Source organism: Labrus bergylta, chromosome 14, assembly GCF_963930695.1.
Source record: "Labrus bergylta chromosome 14, fLabBer1.1, whole genome shotgun sequence".
Taxonomy (NCBI): Eukaryota; Metazoa; Chordata; class Actinopteri; order Labriformes; family Labridae; genus Labrus; species Labrus bergylta.
This window is the reverse complement of record NC_089208.1, coordinates 26,807,194-26,824,876: the sequence shown is the minus strand read 5'-3', so window position 1 is coordinate 26,824,876 and position 17,683 is coordinate 26,807,194. Positions and strand designations below refer to the sequence as shown.

At 38.9% G+C, this 17,683-nt stretch overlaps 1 protein-coding gene across 1 annotated transcript in view; it reads right to left on the bottom strand.

Moving 5' to 3' along the window:
- LOC109980796 (pbx/knotted 1 homeobox 2) overlaps positions 1–16,791 on the bottom strand; it is a 136,655-nt gene extending 119,864 nt beyond the window's left edge. Inside the window, exon 1 of the mRNA XM_065963163.1 lies at positions 16,744–16,791. The gene's annotated coding sequence lies outside the window, so the exon portion shown is untranslated. The remainder of the gene's footprint in view (positions 1–16,743) is intronic.
- Between the last annotated feature and the right edge of the window lie 892 nt (positions 16,792–17,683).

The window sequence follows — 17,683 nt, the reverse complement described above, 5'->3', positions numbered from 1 at the left end:
CTATGTGGATTTGTTATTGAAATTTGAAAGTTGGAGCAGTGAAATCATTCTGCTATATTTTCTGAACTGAATACACAAACTTTATTCAAAGAAAAAAAATGGCTCCCTGGACTGTTTGGAGCTGAAAAGCGACCAGGAAAGTTACGATTTCACTGTTGCAGCAGTGGCTATTCTAGAGTCTGGTGGGGCCCTGGGGCAAAAATCAATTGGGGGCCCCCAGCCAGCGTTCGTCACCGTTGCGTCTGCCAGTGTCCCGACTCTTACTCCTCTTCCTCTTTTCTCTCCTATAGACTCTTACTCTTTCTTTGTTGACTTTCATTCACCATCTCTTGGTTTTCACAGCGATCATGCATGTGACGCTTAGCAGGGCAACACGAGTGAGAGCTGTCAGATGGAGCCCCCTTAGGGAGGTTTCCTACTGTCACTGCAAAATTTAGGGCAGTTGATTCGGTTTAAGTTTGTCAGCCCTCAAGGGGCCCCCAATTGGTCTGTGGCCCCATGCAGTTGCCTACCCTGCATGTTCACAAGAACCACAACTTCTCACGTACTGTAGCATTTTATCTTCAAACAGTTTTCAAGGGAGCAAAGTTAAATCCTGCATCTGTCCTCTGAGGACAGTTTGTATAGGGTTATGAATATACCACAGAATCTGTAAGTTTCTCCAACTTTCACATTTCTCTACCAAAACTCTGTAGTGCACCTTTAACTTGCCATTCACTGCACAGGATGTAATAATTGTTCTTTATAGTTCACTTCACTCCTTTACAGTATGTTCTAGTTGTATATACCTTCTATTTGTTTTTGTTTTTATATCATCTAATTTTTTTTACATTTGATTTTGTACTACTTTCTTGCTACCTGTCTTTCAACGGCCACATTTCCTCTCTGGGAATCAATAGGTATTATCTGAACTTATCTTAAACATTAAATTAACCATCTCTAATTATTCTTTTTAAGCCCTTTTTTAACCATCAAAAAATCAGGTGCAAACACAGGTGATAAATTTAAACTTATTGTCATCATTTCAGCAAAGAGGACCTGTGTTATCAGCCTGGACTGAAAATCATCCAGATGCTCATTGTTCATGTAAAGATGACGATCAGCGCTTCTTTATGATTTCATTTGAATTTTTTGTGTCATCAAATTATTTTTTTCCTCTCCTTTCTTCATTCATGTGTGTTTCAGGATCAGTTTTCCTGTCAGTGCTGAGGAAAGCTCATTATGGTCGTTGCTTTACAGACTTTTGGCTCAGGTTAGTGAAAGGTGTCATCGCCAGAAAAGCTAAAAAAGAGAAAAAAAACCTGAAACATTTGGCGTCAAAGTTGTTCTTGTTAGTGAGTGATGAAAGAAAAGCAAGCAGCCAAGGCTGTGTTTTCACAGTTTTTCTCTTCACAACAAGAGCGGCTTCAAGTTTCCTCAAGTGAACTGTCAAACTTTTTATTCAGTAAATGAAACTGTGGACAAACAGCTGATCCACCCTCTCCTCCTCGCTCTATATACACCACTTTTTTATTGGTTTCTAAAACAGAGTTATAATTAGATTTAAGACTGAGAAGTAAAACATTAAGTCTTAGCATTTTCAATCATCTCTATGTCTTTGTTGGCACTCGGAGGCTAACTCCAGGCAAAGAATCAGAATTGGACTCTGTCCTGATTGGCTCCTTGAAATAAATAAATATTTAAATGTTTTCAAGTAAGGCAGCTCAAATGTGACAAGCATCCAGCAGCAGGTGTACTTCATGTAAAGGAAAGAAAACTGAATAAAATAAAAAAATATATTTCACATCCATCAAAGGTTAAGACTTCTTACTGAACCTATTTAACCTTTACGGATAACCTCAGCCAGAATGTATCAAGACGACCAAAATCGTCTCAGTTTTTCACCCTTTCTTTTTGCCATCAGATGTCGAACAAACAGCCAAACCATCCAATTAAATATTAATAGTTATTAACAGACCGTTGGCCAGACTGCTGAAATGCACAACATGCCAAAATTCTCCTTGAAATATTTCAATACATGTCGAGAGAACTGTGGCCAACATATATCCAATATGCAGTATTTATGCAATAATCAGCATTTATGATAAAATGAGGCCAGAATTTGTGAATATATAGCTAAAATATGTCTCTCCAATCCAATACTGGAAAAATGGGGTTGTTAAATGTAAAACTTGAGTCTAATCTGCCTGAAACACATGTAGGCCTACAGATATTTACACTTCACATTATTTTAATATATAGTATGTACAGGTAGGGTAAGGTGCTTATGTATGGATATAATACTCTGTGCTGATGTTTTTTTTCTCAGTGCAGGGGTGTGTCCAGACTTTTGGACCAGGGTGTCCCAAGTGGGTCTCTTACTTATTCATAAATGTATGCAAACACACATTTGTCCAAATATGGTAAATGGTAAATGGACTTGAGCTTGTATAGCACTTTCCTATTCTTCGGACTTCCCAAAGCTATTTTTCCTCTAAGGTCACACCTACACATTCACACACTGATGGCAGAGGCTGCTATGTAAAGTGTCCATCAGTATGAGCTAATCCCATTCATACACATTCACACACCGCTGTCGAAGCAGTGGGAGCAACCTGGGGTTAAGTCCCTTGGATCGAACCCTCGACCTTCCGGGGACGAGACGATCGACTCTACCACTGAGGCACAGTCGCTCTGTTTACTTTTTCTGTGTCCACTAATCATTAAATCATTCAAACTCAATTGACTACAAACATTGGGCATCAGCCACCAGATCCTCAGAAAATCTCAGGCAGATTTATGAAGCTGTTTCTTAAAATGCTGAATTGTTTATTTGCACCTGTATTCTTAAATTGTTGAATCCAATGTCCTTATAAGCTTGCACCTGTTGCTTCAAATTTGCATAGAAAATGCCACTTTTATGCTCATTTAAGGACATAAGACTGCAGTGGGCCATGTGCACACACTGAGGTCACACAGGATTGAAAACAGAATGCTAGCAATGTCAGGAACAAATAAAAAACTTCTGGAATCTAAATGTAAGATCGACTTTAGAGGTTTTAAATTGGAGGTAGTGCTGCTGGAAGTGAAACACAAACAGGCTGGTTTATTTAACTATATTTATTGTCAGTAATTAATGGATGAAATCACTTGTTCAGATCAGGCTGTAATCAGTAAAGGAATCGCTTCAGAGCAACTAAACTAGACAGCCTTTTGCAACATAGTACAGACACATTATCTGAACACAAGTCCAACCTTTTGCTGGAATTAGCCAATCATAGTTTAGGTTGTTTTTGTTGTGACACCTGGTGCGGCCAATCAGATTTCATAGGGGACCCATGCCCACCCAAGGTCACCCCTCTAGACACGCCCCTGTTGATAAAGGGGAAAAAAAAGGAATCATAAAAACGATCAAACCTGCTGATTTATGATCCTGTTTCTGGTCTGAAGTGATCACATCTGTGTTTCAGATTGGACACGATGGACGCAGCAGACAGCTGCCAAAGTCAAGTAGCATATTTGTCTGTCTCCATTGACAAAAGTCTCCATTATGCTCCTGTGCCTTGTTACGTCGTCTGCATATTAACTGTCTGTCTGTTTAAGACCATGAATCAAAAAGTCAAATACTGGATATACACATTATATTACATAAGGAAATTCCCCCAAAAGAGACGTGAGGATGAACAGTCAAAACACATGGAATGAAGATGAGAAAAGACACATTAAGACACAAGCGTGATGGTAAAAATATTATTTTTCTTTTTCTGCATTTCTCACTTTTCCTGAGCGTCTGGAGACAACAATACGATCTTTGAGAGAGTGAGCCTCTTATCGTGGCTCATATCCTAACATGCTAATTACCCCACACACAGTTTGACTTCATTTATTATGCATGAAATAATCTAATATGATGACTGTGATAATTATGCGCACATAGATAAGATAAAAGAGTAGTAACCAATTATGGCGCCAGAGTTGGGAAAAGTAATTATTCTTTGTAGTGGAAAGAAGTCTGGGATATGGAGGGGGGGGGGGAGTGTCTTTTTTTTATTCAGTTCACAGCGATGCAATTAACATGAGGAAACATGTCTGCATGGCCTGATAATGTTTCAGGAATATTTTCTTGATTAAGCACTGAGCTGAAATGCCTGTTTGTTGTGAGCATTTAAAGACGTATACGCTTCTCAATCAGGTAATATATTATTTTAAAAAAGACAAAAAGAGCTGCTGAGGTGGATGTGTTCATGCATAGATTCATTTACAGCCAATGTTTTTTATGCTATGATGATTTTGCACACACACTCCTTGGCATGAAACACAAATTTGACATTTTTTAACATTCAGCCATAACAGGCAACATGGCGGCAGCAAATCAGAAAAGATGCAAAAACCAAAATTGATGTAGTGGTGCTCAAGACGCGTCACACTCACAAATCAAGACGCGTGTTGTAGAGTCATTAAATATTACCACTTCTAAAATCAGAGCGGCCGGGCGGTTGGCTCGCACCGCTGTGCAAACACACTTAACGCAGCGCAGCTTTCTTTGACACATAATGAGCCTGCAACCACAAATGACGGGGAAACAGAGACTCTACAGAAAGTCAAAGCTTCTGCAACTGTTTTTGGCTCAAATTCGTTGCATAAATCAGACTTTTTATGTGATGGATCGTGGCAGCGTGGAAACCGAGGTTAACAAGGCTTAAATGGGTTTTGCAGCCATTTTGCTTGTAGTTAAGAAAATAAACATCCCAGCTGATCCTGGATACTTTAGATAAGATTAAAACTTCGGGGGCTTAGTGAGCAAAAACAGTAGGAAATGTAAAACAATAGAAAATGTGAGTTTTAGAATCATAATTAAACCCCCCAAAGTAAGTCGTAATGCACAATTTGTACAATCTAAACAGACATTTTCTGGAGGAGGATTGTCTTACTGACCTCTAATTAAAACCACGTTTATCTGACTCAGGAGGAAGCGCGTCATCTTCACACTCCTCCAGAAACTTCCGTCACACATTGCTGTAGTTGACTCATGATCACACAGAGAGTCGGAGCTGCAGGCCAAACATGAAACTCCGAGAGCAGGAAAAGAAGCTCTAACAGACAATAGAAAATCAGTTGTTTTTTTTTTAAGAAGAGTTGCCAGATTTATCAATTCACACCAAACAGCAGCACAATGGGGAGCTTGTTCCTGCATGGTGTCTTTATGTAGGTGTTCACCTAAAAGCTCAGAACATAATTGTTAACAAAAGAGACTCAAGTATCCCTCAGTCCTTCATTTGCTGCTCTGTCGCTTTATACTCAATGTCAGAGACACTTTAAACGTGATGAGCTCAGTTATTGTGTTCTGAATGTAATGAAGTAAAGAGAGGAGATTGAAAGGACAATGAATACCGCCCAGAAAACCCTTGGGTTTTAAGAAAAAAAATAGTCCTTCAGAGATTTGTTTGAGATGTGCTTGTTTGAGAGATTTGTCAAACAGAGTTCAGTTCAATAACTTTGCTAACTTCTGCCTGATAAGGGCCATACAAAGCAAAGCATTGTTTCATGTTCAACAACTTTCTAACTTATTGTCAAGGAAGATATTGAGAGCAGATTAAGTTAATTCTGAGTTAATGGCTGATTCCAGACTGTGATCATGTAGAATAAGGTACTAGTGAGCTCTAATGACTAATAAGCAGCTAGTATGCTACTAATTAGCATGCTAGTAAGAAACTATTTAATGGTGAATATTGTGACCCTTATTTAAAGGTTGATTATTATGCTCCTTTTCGGCAAGTTTAAATAAGTCTCATAACATGTGTGAAGTTAGTCGGCCGTCTATGAATGGATTATCTTATACTGATGGTCACTGTACATTGTAAACTCTACCATCAGCGTGTGAATGTGTAGGTGTGACCTGCAGTGTAAAAGTGCTTTGAGTATTCAGAAGACTAGTAAAGGGCTATACAAGGTCATACAAGTCAATTTACCATTTACTTTAAAATATTCTTCAATTGAAATGATAAAATAGCTGTGATTTCGCCTCAATGTTTATACAAGTTTTTCGTCAAGAAAACTAACTGCCATCACAGAGCATGTCAGCTTATGTGTTTAACATTTATAAGTACTTGGGTTAATCCATTCCCCAGTCACTCTTACCTAAGGAATATTCGAATGGGATAAAAATGCTGTGTGTTGTTTGTTTTAATTATTTAATGACACAGAGTATGTTAGCAGGTTTCCCCTTTTTTTATTCATTGATAGTTTACTATATGACCAAAATTTCTATGCAGCAGAGGATCCAGTGTCAGGTGACCCGGAGGAAACATGCCAAAATGTGTACAAGGTTATTTTGTATGGAGCTTTGTTGTATTAAACACACATCACACATCGTCTTGCTACATTTCGACTTTGAGCTAACATGGGACTTTATGTCTCAGTGTCAGAGACATTTAGATCCTTTGGGCGCTGATATAAACGTACATGCTCGAGCAGCGCTGACACATCCAGAATGCCAAAGGCCTGAATGAAATATAACACAGGAATAAAACAGTGTAGTCCTTCTTTAATATTTTAAGAGCGACAAGTCCCCTGAAACACCATAAAGGATGCAGCCTGCCCGGGGAAAATAAAAAAGCTCTTCAGCTGAAGCCCGTGCTGTCATAAAATCATGACACTTTTATAGCCTGGGACAGAACTACATAAAAAAAGAAAGTCATTTGCAGATAATAAGAGCGATCCCTTAAAATGCATTAGGGCAAATGACTCTGTCCTTGCCACTGTACAAGGCTTTCTCTAAAGTGCGTTGATAAGCTGCTGTTTGAGCCGAGAGCCCCGCACACTAACAAGTGTTTCATCAGGCGTCTGCAGAGAACACTCCAGATTAACTGCAAGGTATACAAATGAATGAAGAGAAAGCGTCTTTTGTTAAAAGTCGAATGTCAAAATAAAGGAGCGGAGACTGAGAGAAAATATTGTCCTTCAGATCAATGGCGTCCTGGAGAGCAGGAGGCTCAAACGTTCACATGAGATGTGAGTGGCGGAGAGAGAACCACTTGAATAATATCTTTGGAGACGAGTCTGAGAAAAAAAAATTAAAATGGAGCCTGCGGTCCAATAAACAGCCTTTTGGAGGTCACAACTTTAGAGATGTTGAATTTCTATTCAAAGGGCAGCAGACTTCACAAAAAGATGTGATGCCAGAAAATCAAAGTTAGGTAATTTCAGAAGGACATCAGACGCCTTTTCAAAAGATAAATTTTTTTTGGACGTCTTTCTTGAAAGGTTGTTTGGTTCAGACAACAGATGAGCTCTGTGTGCTGCTACTGCTGTAAATGAAGACTTAAAAGAAAAGCACTTTTAGATGTTGGTCAGAGATCTAGAAGCGCTTCAGAAAAAGCAAGCCTTGTGTTAAAAGACTCACTGTTCATGTGTTATTGGCAGCCAGACTTTTTTGTTTTTAACTTTGCATGAAAATGAACCCTGACTCATGAAGAAGGAACCACACTACGGGTGCTCATAAGGGCCAGAAAGTAGGGGAAAAGATTAGAGGAGGACTTTTTTTTTTAATCTAGATTTTGAGACTAGAGCCACAACTTGGAGAACAAAGCCAACTTTTCAGGTACAAGGTCTTACATGCCAAGCTTAAGAATTAAAAAATGTTTTTAAAAAAAGATTGCTGTGTGCTGCTGAGAAAAAAATGCATGTAAATTATACTTGGATACATCGTCTGTAAACATATTCTCTTCCTCAGGTCTGTGTCGCCTGTTTGTCATCACTACGGTCAACTCAGACTTAATTTTGTGGGGGGAGTGGTAGAGAGAACCACTCCCATGATTCCCCCCAAGCCTCCACGTCATCTTTTGTTATTGTTTTGATTGAGAGCCCCCTGGTGGCGGGCTCACTGTGCGTTAAAAGTGGAAGTGACAAGCTGGTTTTGAAATGAGATATTTGTGTTAAATTCTTTTGGGTAGAAGTAAAAATCTGTCTTTAGAATAAATTCTAAAGGTATCACAGAAATCTCTGAACTCCACTTAACACCTGTGATATTTCATATCTTGTTATGAAAAAGACTGATATTACCATTGTTGCCTCTGTGAGCTACAAAAGCAAATGAGAATATAATCTATAACATAAATCATTTCTATAAAGTTAATGTTGTAATACCTGTAAACACTTCTGCAGTGGTACATTTTACTGTTAAAATAAAGCAAGATGAGCCACAGCATCAGCATAGAGATACATGCTACCACTTTGTCCACAGGGGGCGCCAAAATCAACACTAACCAAATGTTTCTCACAAGAGCTTGAAGTACCGCACGACAAACTTTTACTTTCTCACTGCCATCCTCGCAAGTGAAGACAGAATAATCAATATGCAAAAATCCTCCTATTTATGTTCCTCTTCTACCCATCACTGTAACTTCTCTTCTTCTTTGTTGACCTTCTGACTTCTCAAACACAAATTTAGATCTACCTCTTCATAGTTGATTCTTATGCATTGCATTTATACTCCTCACTGCTGGAAACAGTACAGCACTGCTGAAGAACAGCTGCAGTCTTGGCTGAAGTTTATGCTAATTCAATTCAATTGTATTTTGTAAAGCACATTTCATACTAATGTAAACCCAATGTGCTCTACAGAAGGGAAACCAAAAACAAGCAAGCATAAGGCAAAGATAAAGCAAACAATACAAAAAAAAAATAAACAAATGAGTGAACAAATGAGTTCAGAGACATTGGCATACAAATAAAACCTGTTCATAAAATGACCTTGCACAAACCCATATAACACACACACACACACACACGCACACATACACACAAAGCTTACTGCCAATAGCACCAGAGTAAAAGATAATTTAAGACCAATTTAAAAAGAACATAAAGTTTCCACAGACCTCAGGTCAGCAGGAAGTTTGTTCCACAGAGCTGCACCATAGTGACTAAATGCACCTTCACCTGATTTAGTTTTCACATCAGGCACCATCAGGAGGCCTGTAGCGGATGTTCTGAGCGGTACTTGGGGGGGGCTGTAGTCAGTGAGCAGGTCAGAAAGATATTGAAGAGCCAAACCGTTTAGAGCTTTATATACTGCGGATGTAAGTGGACTTAACAGTTAAACGTCATCACCATGGATCGACAACAAAATTACTTCTTGGTTAAAGGAATTTTTTATATTTTCATATATTGGTCCAAAATGCTGATCAGATGTTGTACTCAACCTGCAGTGCAGCCGCCGGCCACTAGCTGAGGCCGTAACCATAGACTACAGCCGTAGCTCTGGTTGATGGGCCTGCTCATCTTGCTCTATTACCCGGATGTAAACAAGCACAGTGACTGGATAGCATCTCAAAGGAGAAGTAAGATGTGGCAGTATTTTGGTCTACAAAATAGAGAAAAGTTTTTATGGAATGTGGACGGTAACCTGCAAGGAGGACTGAAGGTGGGCGACGCTAGCAATGCTAACGTTAGCCACAACTGGCAAACCAGATTACATCATTTACCAGCAGACAATTATACTTAAATTGTGCACAATTTGGTCGTGATTTCTTACCTTCAGACTGGTCGTTTAAACTTAATTCGAATTAGTTATACTAAACTAATAGGAACATCCCTGATTTTAATACAATTCAGTTCTGTGGATTTTTCAGATCTGGTTTATGCGCTCTATCTTTTAGTCCGTGTTAGCACTTCAGCTGCATCGTTCTGGATGAGCTGGAGTCTACTTGTTGATTTATCAGAAAGTCCAGCATAGAAGGCGTTACAGTAATCTAATCTCTGGCTGAATATTAATGCATGGACTCTAGTTTTTCAGAGTGAGCTGAAGCACATCAGTCTGAAAATGTTTTTTTAAAGTGGTAGAGGGATGTCTTTGTAATAGCTGTTGATGCTAGGAGTTTAGATTTGTATCGACTATAAAACAAAGTTTTCTGATATGCTCACTGTGCTCAAGAGGAATTGACGATGAAACGGATAAGAAGCTCTCGCCTTTGTCTTTGTGGGCCTATGATCAGAATTTCACTTTTATCTTTGTCAAGAAAAAAAAAATCAGAGGCATCCAGTGACTGATGTTAAATAAAACATGATCATACAGTAACATATCAGTGAAGCTTCAGGCGTCAAGTTTCAATCAATCATTTGCATTTGGCCAACAAGTATCCATGCAGATTGTCTGGACATTAAATTGAATTTACAATCTTTTTAGTTAAAGCGTATTTCACTGGAGGAGATTTTCAGTAGCAGTGACATCCATTTTGGCCCGTGCATTTATTCATTTCTTCGAGAGGAAGCAGGAATATGCCGCCTCATAGAGCTCGGTGGGATTTTCTCCGCTGTGATCTGCTGTTGAATTCAAATCAAATAGTTTGAACCTCACCCAGCTCAGCTGTTACCACGACGTGCAAATATAATAAATTCAGGATTTACTGGCAGGCTTCATATTTCTCTGTATGCAGCCCTGCTCATTTATTGGGATTATCTACATTCCTGCAGAGATAAGAAGCCCGGGCACAATGGGGTTCACGCTCTTGTTAAAGGCCTTTAAATGAAGAATATATAATAAGCTGTTGCTAATTTGATTTTGTGCTTGATCCCTGAATAATAACCTCTGATGTCTAAAAATAACATGTTTTAATTGTTTTGTTTGACTGCCAAAATAATGGCATCAAAAGATGTGTATGCTGAAAGTGAAACACAGTTTTTCTGTATATTTATTCAACCACAGTAAACAGACTATCTGTGTGTGCATCCTGCTGCTGCTGGAGAAAACCTTCAGCTTTGTTGGAGTCCTTCTCTCTGTGCCATGACTTCGACTTAGTTTATGGAATGTGTCCCTGCTGGGTTTTCATTTCCTCTGACTAAAAAAAAAAAAAAAAAAAGGGAATGCAATCACAGTACCGATGCTAAAATCATTACCTAATGACTACAGCCTTTGTATGGGACTTCTTCCATGCTGCGTTCGCTGCTCAAGCACACATCGCATTTTATCGTCTGGAGAAAAGCTTTTGCTGGAAGTTTGTTTGAAGAGGGTCTGCAGGGCCAAATGAATAAGACGCAACACAGCCTGATCAATGACTGAATCACATGAAGGGAGACGAGCATCGATTTTCCTGCATGTGTTCTGTTTTGCAGGAAAACACATGCAAGAAGAACTAATTTGCAGATCAGGTTGTTCCTGTTTGGATGACCTACAAAGGGCTGAACATGTTGTATGGGCCTTTAAGAGATATAAACCTCTACTGCGGTGTGTGTTTTTTTACAGAGCACATATTGCAGAAAGCAATGGTATATGGTGAATTTGAAGTTTGCTTCATCGTACTAATACTGCATTAATGCACTCCTCCAATGTTCTTGAACTAGATGTCGCTCTCCCGACTTTTGGACAAATATAAAGGGTGTTTCATTTTATTACCAGAGCTAATATGGATAACTTTACGTAAACAGCAACTAAATCATCGTATCCCAATACCTTAATCTAATGACAAATGAGCCAAAGAAAATTGCAATACATATAAATATGTTTGTGACCCTCGAGTTTCACTTTTTATCTGCCATTTTTTTAAAGTAATAAAAGGTTAAATTAAATTTCAGTGGTTGTTCCTGTGATTTTATTCATTTAGAATCTCATTTTCTGATTCTGGTGACGTCATGTGGATGCAGGGTTAGGCCATCGTCCACAGAGATGAGATAAGATAGAACTTTATCATTCCCCAAAGAACTTCAGGTGCCAGGTTGCTCCTGTGTGAAGCTACTAAATAAAGTGCTTCATACCAGTAGCTCTCAACTGGTCTGGACCCACCAGCAACTCCTTAATGAGAAATCATGACCTACATTTCTGAACATTTACAATCCAGATGGGACAAAACGTGTGACAGAACAGAGAGAAGGGACGAAACAAACACGCTTAAACAGACGTTTTTGCATGTTTTTCTTCCAGGCACACATTCCTGACCCAGTGAAACGGCTTCGTGACCCACTTTTGAGTCCTGACCCACCAGTTGAGAACCACTGCTTTATACAATGCTCTCAGCAGCGTCTGCAGCCCTGTTAGCATAGCATCACACTGGAGCACACAGTGATCGTTCATTATATTAGTGATGTTAAATATATAAAGACATGTATATTTTTCAACAAAGCAGCCTTCTGAGGACAAACAGTCATATGTGAGCTAAAGTGCATTATGGGAAAAGTCTGTTTTCGTTTCTGATCAATAATTCTCATTATAAGTCGCCTGCGACCCCAAAGCCAGAGCTGTGGCAATACAATGCTTGATTGGTGCAAAATTTTGGGGAAAAACCTATTGCCTAAATGACAAATATTTTGAAATGAATAATTATTAATGATGATTGAGTAAAACGTTTTTTGCTATATCAGCAAAAAAAAAGTTGTTTTTCTTTTCTTATTCGTCAGCAGTACACTGTAAAGACAGCTGCTGTAACTATTATTTTTACTGCTGATGAATCCATGTTGGGTATTTTTAAATAAATGAGTGAGATTAATAACATTAAGATGAATAAATTGGTCTATAAAATGTAAAAAATTCTCCAAGTTTTTATAATTTTTCCAAAAGCTTACGTCCCCAAATTACTTTTTTTTTTTAAATTCCACAACAGTTTATTCTTATAAAGAGTAAGAAATCAGAAAATGATCACATCTACTAGAAGCTCACATTTGGAAATGTAGACTATTTTTGACAGTTCTAACCGATAATACTATACAGTTGCAAAAAAACTATTTTTCAATAGTTATAAAGAAGAGACGAGATTGTGATATCTGGTAACATTTCATGATTTACTCAAGTGGTTTTGACACATGGTAGGTATTTGTGTTTTAGTTTCTGTAAATAGGTAAAGGGTCGTATCAAATAAATGTTACAAACATGTGCTGTTTGCTTCATATTGAATATGTTGTTTAGGTTTACTTTATTATTGTTTATTGCATTTGTCACCTTTCATTTATAATTTTTTATTGTATTAACATGTTTGAAATAAAGATATCAGTTAATAATAGATTGTCAACTTAGCTGGGGATTCATAAAATAGTCGCTGAAAAGTGAAATAAAACATGCAATAGATTCAGCTAATTACCAAAGAACCACACTGTGTCTCTCTCCATCCTCTTTCCCCTGACCACATTCCTATGCTGGATGTGTTTTCGTGACATCTTCATGTCCTTCCGGAAACAAAGCTCCGTGATGTTGACAGTATGGAGGATCATTAAATTTGCCTGCTGCTCCTCTTGGAGCATAAATCAAGCCAATCCATCTCTCTCCGACCCGGCTCCCTGGTGGCTTACTTACAGCCATGCCAACGCTGCGCTGGCTGTGGAATGAGCAAGGGTAAGCATGCGCGGGCTGTCCTTAAGCTGAGCCGTCTGACGGCATAAACAGGCCCCTGCCTCCTCTGGAGAGCAATAGGGATCAGGCGGGCTTAGTGGGCATGACCTGCGAGGGCCCAGACGGGGCCAAAACATGCAACACAACACAATCGTCTTCAGGATCGCTGCACTATTGAACATGTGAAAAACTAGCACACATCACATTGCTTACGGGCCCAGAACAGGACCCGGGTGCACTCCGCTGAGGATACCCGGCAGACTAAAGCCTTATGAATAATTCTGAACATCCTCTCTCTTTTTCCTGCCTGACTTAAGAAAGCAAGGCCTTAAAAAAAAAACACAAATTAGACACCTCAAATTCTGAGTGTCATTGTCTGGAAACGACAAAGAAAAGGCCTATTAGTCTTACAAGACTGTCTAAAAATATGTGTTGATGTCGTTGGCACCATGCAGAGCAGAATTAGAGGCAAAGGCGAAGGAAATGACAAGACATTTGCTCGTGTTTTTAATTTCCTCAGTCGTTTATGGCCATACATAACTGCTTAAATTGGTTTGTAACATATGCTCTCCTTGCTCTGTTTGCTTCCTTCATTTAGTGTGACTGAGTCTCTTTATTAGTGATTATCCCCCCAAAAGCTGCAGGAATGCACAGCATCAACACCTCATCATGTAATTTAGCCGTATAGTAGGAATGAGAATATGCAAATAGTGTTGCAGCAGCAAATATGTCCCCGGGCTGCTTGTCCAATGACACAAATCATCAATTAAGATCTCAGCAGGGATCGGAGGATGAACTAAATTGGCATTATTTCTATCTGACAAACTGTAGATGCAGTGTGTGTGTGTGTGTGTGTGTGTGTGTGTGTGTGTGTGTGTGTGTGTGTGTGTGTGTGTGTGTGTGTGTGTGTGTGTTTGTGTGTGTGTGTGTGTGTTTGTGTGTTTGGTGTGTGTGTGTGTGTTTGGAAATGTATTCCCAGCTGAATTTTACCACTTTGAGACGCAGACAAAAGCTTTACAATCATTTGAATTGTGTTAAAAAAAAAGTGAGCGAGCGTCTTTAGGTCTTTCAGCACTCGCAGCAGCAACAAAAACAACAACAACGGTGTCTTTCAAAGCATCGACTCTCACAGTTTAGCTCCTCGTGGGGATTTAAGCTCGCAACTCACTCTGCACCTGCCCAGTGTGTCTGACGGGAAGGAGCTAAAGTGGTCTAAATCGCCATTGTGATTTCTCAGGGAAGCAGATGATTAGTAAACAAATGGTTCAGGCATATTTAATTAAGCTAATGTACTCCCAATGCTCACAATGTAGTCTGCACTGTGATGAGTTTTTTTATGTTTTACCTTGGACAAATTACAAATAAACCTTCACAGTTAAGTTACAGTCCTGTTATATACTTTATGGACTTTTAAGATTCTCATTTCTGCGTACATATGGGACATTAACTTGATATGTGAAGGGCAGATATTAAAGCTCCACTGCAAAAACTCAAATCTCAGCAAGTGTGTCTGTATACAAACATCTCATTACACTCATCATAAGGCACCTGACAAGTCCACATAAACATCTTATTGCATGATATTTTACTTTTAAGTCCTGAAATGAGACTTAAATATCTAAATTAATTAGTACATCTCATTTAAAGACACTGAACAAGGACAATTTTCTTGCTGCAGTACCAAATATTTACTCACTATAAGCAATTCAGGCCTTTTTTTGCCTGTAACATCCTGTATTAAGATGTTTATCTGGGCTTCTCATGTATTGTGGCTTGTATAAAGTGTATTGAGATATTTTTCAGTGGAAATTAGACAAACACACTTGCTGAGATTCGACTTTACGCAGTGTGACAGCAACTAGGCAGAGTACCGTAAAGAAGCAGAGTGGACATAACTTGCCGCACAGAAACGACCAAATCACAACAAAAGTACAGCTCAAAATCAGTGTCTCTTCTTTAATTTATTGCAAGACCTCTACCATCAATTTCAACAGGGCCTCTGTGTTAAAGACACGCTGCCCAAGAGACATGCACGGCTCCGTCAAACGTCTCATATGAGTGAAAATAGTCATAGGAGTAATTTGGAATAAAGTAGTCATCTGAAATGGAGAGTGGTGAGTGGCACACAAAGAAGGCCAGTGTTCAGTCAGAGAGGGTTTTTTTGCAGCACAGGGAAGGCTGAGAGTAAACATTAGACCTCAATGACATGCAGCAGGAGAAACACTTCTATCAGAGATAAATTCACAAAGACATGCATCAAGGATAAGAAACCTTTTTTCTTTTTTTGGAGCTTTTAAGAAAATGATGTGTGGGAAATAGTTGTGCTTTGCTTCTCATTTTTCTGTGGAGTAAAATTTCCGTTGAAAGCTGCAGTTTATAAACAACAAACAGAAAACTAAAGACTGATCACTGCCAAAATCTGCAAGTAAAAAACGATAAATCCAGAATTAGAAACCAAGCTTTTTTTACATCACAACCTAAATGCAACACTTCCAACAATAAATGATATATATATGTTTATTTATTTTTTCAATTTGAAATGAACATGATTATTTATTTATTTTTGCCACAAACTTCAACAACCACAAACACATACAGAGGCTAATTTAGAGGAAAACATTTATTAGGACCCAAATGAAAGACAAAAAAGAAAAGGTTTTTAACTACATATCAAAACTGAGTGGAAGTTAAATTACAATGAAAATCCATTAGCGTTGTTTTAACGAACTTTCCAGTCAAAATAAGTCATTTTCACTCAATTCAACAGCACACCGAGTTAACTCATCAATAGAGCAAATATGTAAAAGCAGTACAAGGATAACACATTGCGTTTTTTTTTTTAAAGACATTCAGTGCAAATTAAGAAAATAATCAGAACGTGTCACTCCCGGTGCTATAATTGACAAAGCCGTAGAAATCAAACGCAGCTTCCTGCAGCAGTACGCGCAATCTGTCCGACCAGTCACTCTGATTTTCACTATTCTCTCAAATTTCAACCTTTCTGCACAAAAGCACGCGTCGCTAAATCTAACAAATCCTAAACATGTGCACCACAAAACATTACCGACACCTTTTATTTAAATCCAGACGCCGCATCAAGCAAAAGGAAATAAAAGAAAATCCACTGGTCTTTCACTCCAGCACAAAAATGCATCTCCTCTGCTTTCCCTCTCTCTTTTTTTTCTCCCCCACCTCCTCTCCCCCCTCCCTCCCTCCCTCTCTTTAGCTCTCCCTCCCTCACTCTCCCTCTCTTTCCCTCCCTCTCTCCCTCTCTCTCTCTCTCTCTCTCTCTCTCTCTCTATCTCCCTCACTGTGGCCTGGCTGTCTGTCTGCCTGTATGAATAATGTCCTGCCTTTTGTAATGAAGGGGGGGTAAAGGGGAAAAAAGGACGCTGAAGTGGTGAAGCCCTGCTCCCATGCACTGACATTGAAAATGAATGACAGCTTACCTGCATGCCAATCTTCATCAGACTGACACTGGGCTGACAGCACAGCCTATACTCCTCCACACAGCCGCTGACGTCAGCCATGCCAGGCCCCTCCCACCTCCATCTCAATCTCCGCTCCCCGTTTTCCCAACACCGGGCTGCTGATGCCTTCCAGTGTCCGTGGGAAATACGGCAATCGAGTGTGGGGCTCCACTAGGAACGGTATCCCCCGCAAACATATTCTGTCTAGATACAGGCAGACTTTGGATACAGACTGAATACTGGTTCAAAACATAAACCTGGAGCAACAACTAGGCTATATGCTTCATTCTTATAATCTGGTTGTTCCTATATCTAGGCTATATGTTTATTTCAACACTGCACTCTTCAACATTTTACTGTTGTCTTATTGCTTTGATTACTATGCATTTTTTTCTTTAAGCTTATTACACTTGAAGGTTATATAGGGTTTTGATTTACTTGCCTACGTTACATTTCTAGAGCAATGTAAAACTGGAGTCGAATTCATTTTATGGCAAATAAACTCATTCTGATTAAATCTGATCAGCTTGAATTCTTCATTTCAATTTAAAACAAAAGACTATTACTCATCAAAGTGTCCAATATCAACCAAAAATGCTCAAGACATGTGTTCTATTTTTCTGTGAACACAAGTTAACAAAGGCCAACACTGGAAAGAAAATAGCCAATAGCTTCCACATCGTTTTCAAAGTGAGGCAACAGCATCCCTGATAATGTCTGAACCTCTGGTTTTGTGATGATTGCTGCAGTAGCCTACAGTCTGTGGTAAATCTTTTTGTTGTTGTTGTAGTTGTTCTATTATAGCCTCTCATTGTGCAAACTGTTACCAAAAACACGTTTTGTGTATAAAGCAGGTTAAATCCCCATTTCAACATTTGTTTATTACTGTAATGAAGTCAGCTAATAAAGGCTATATTTT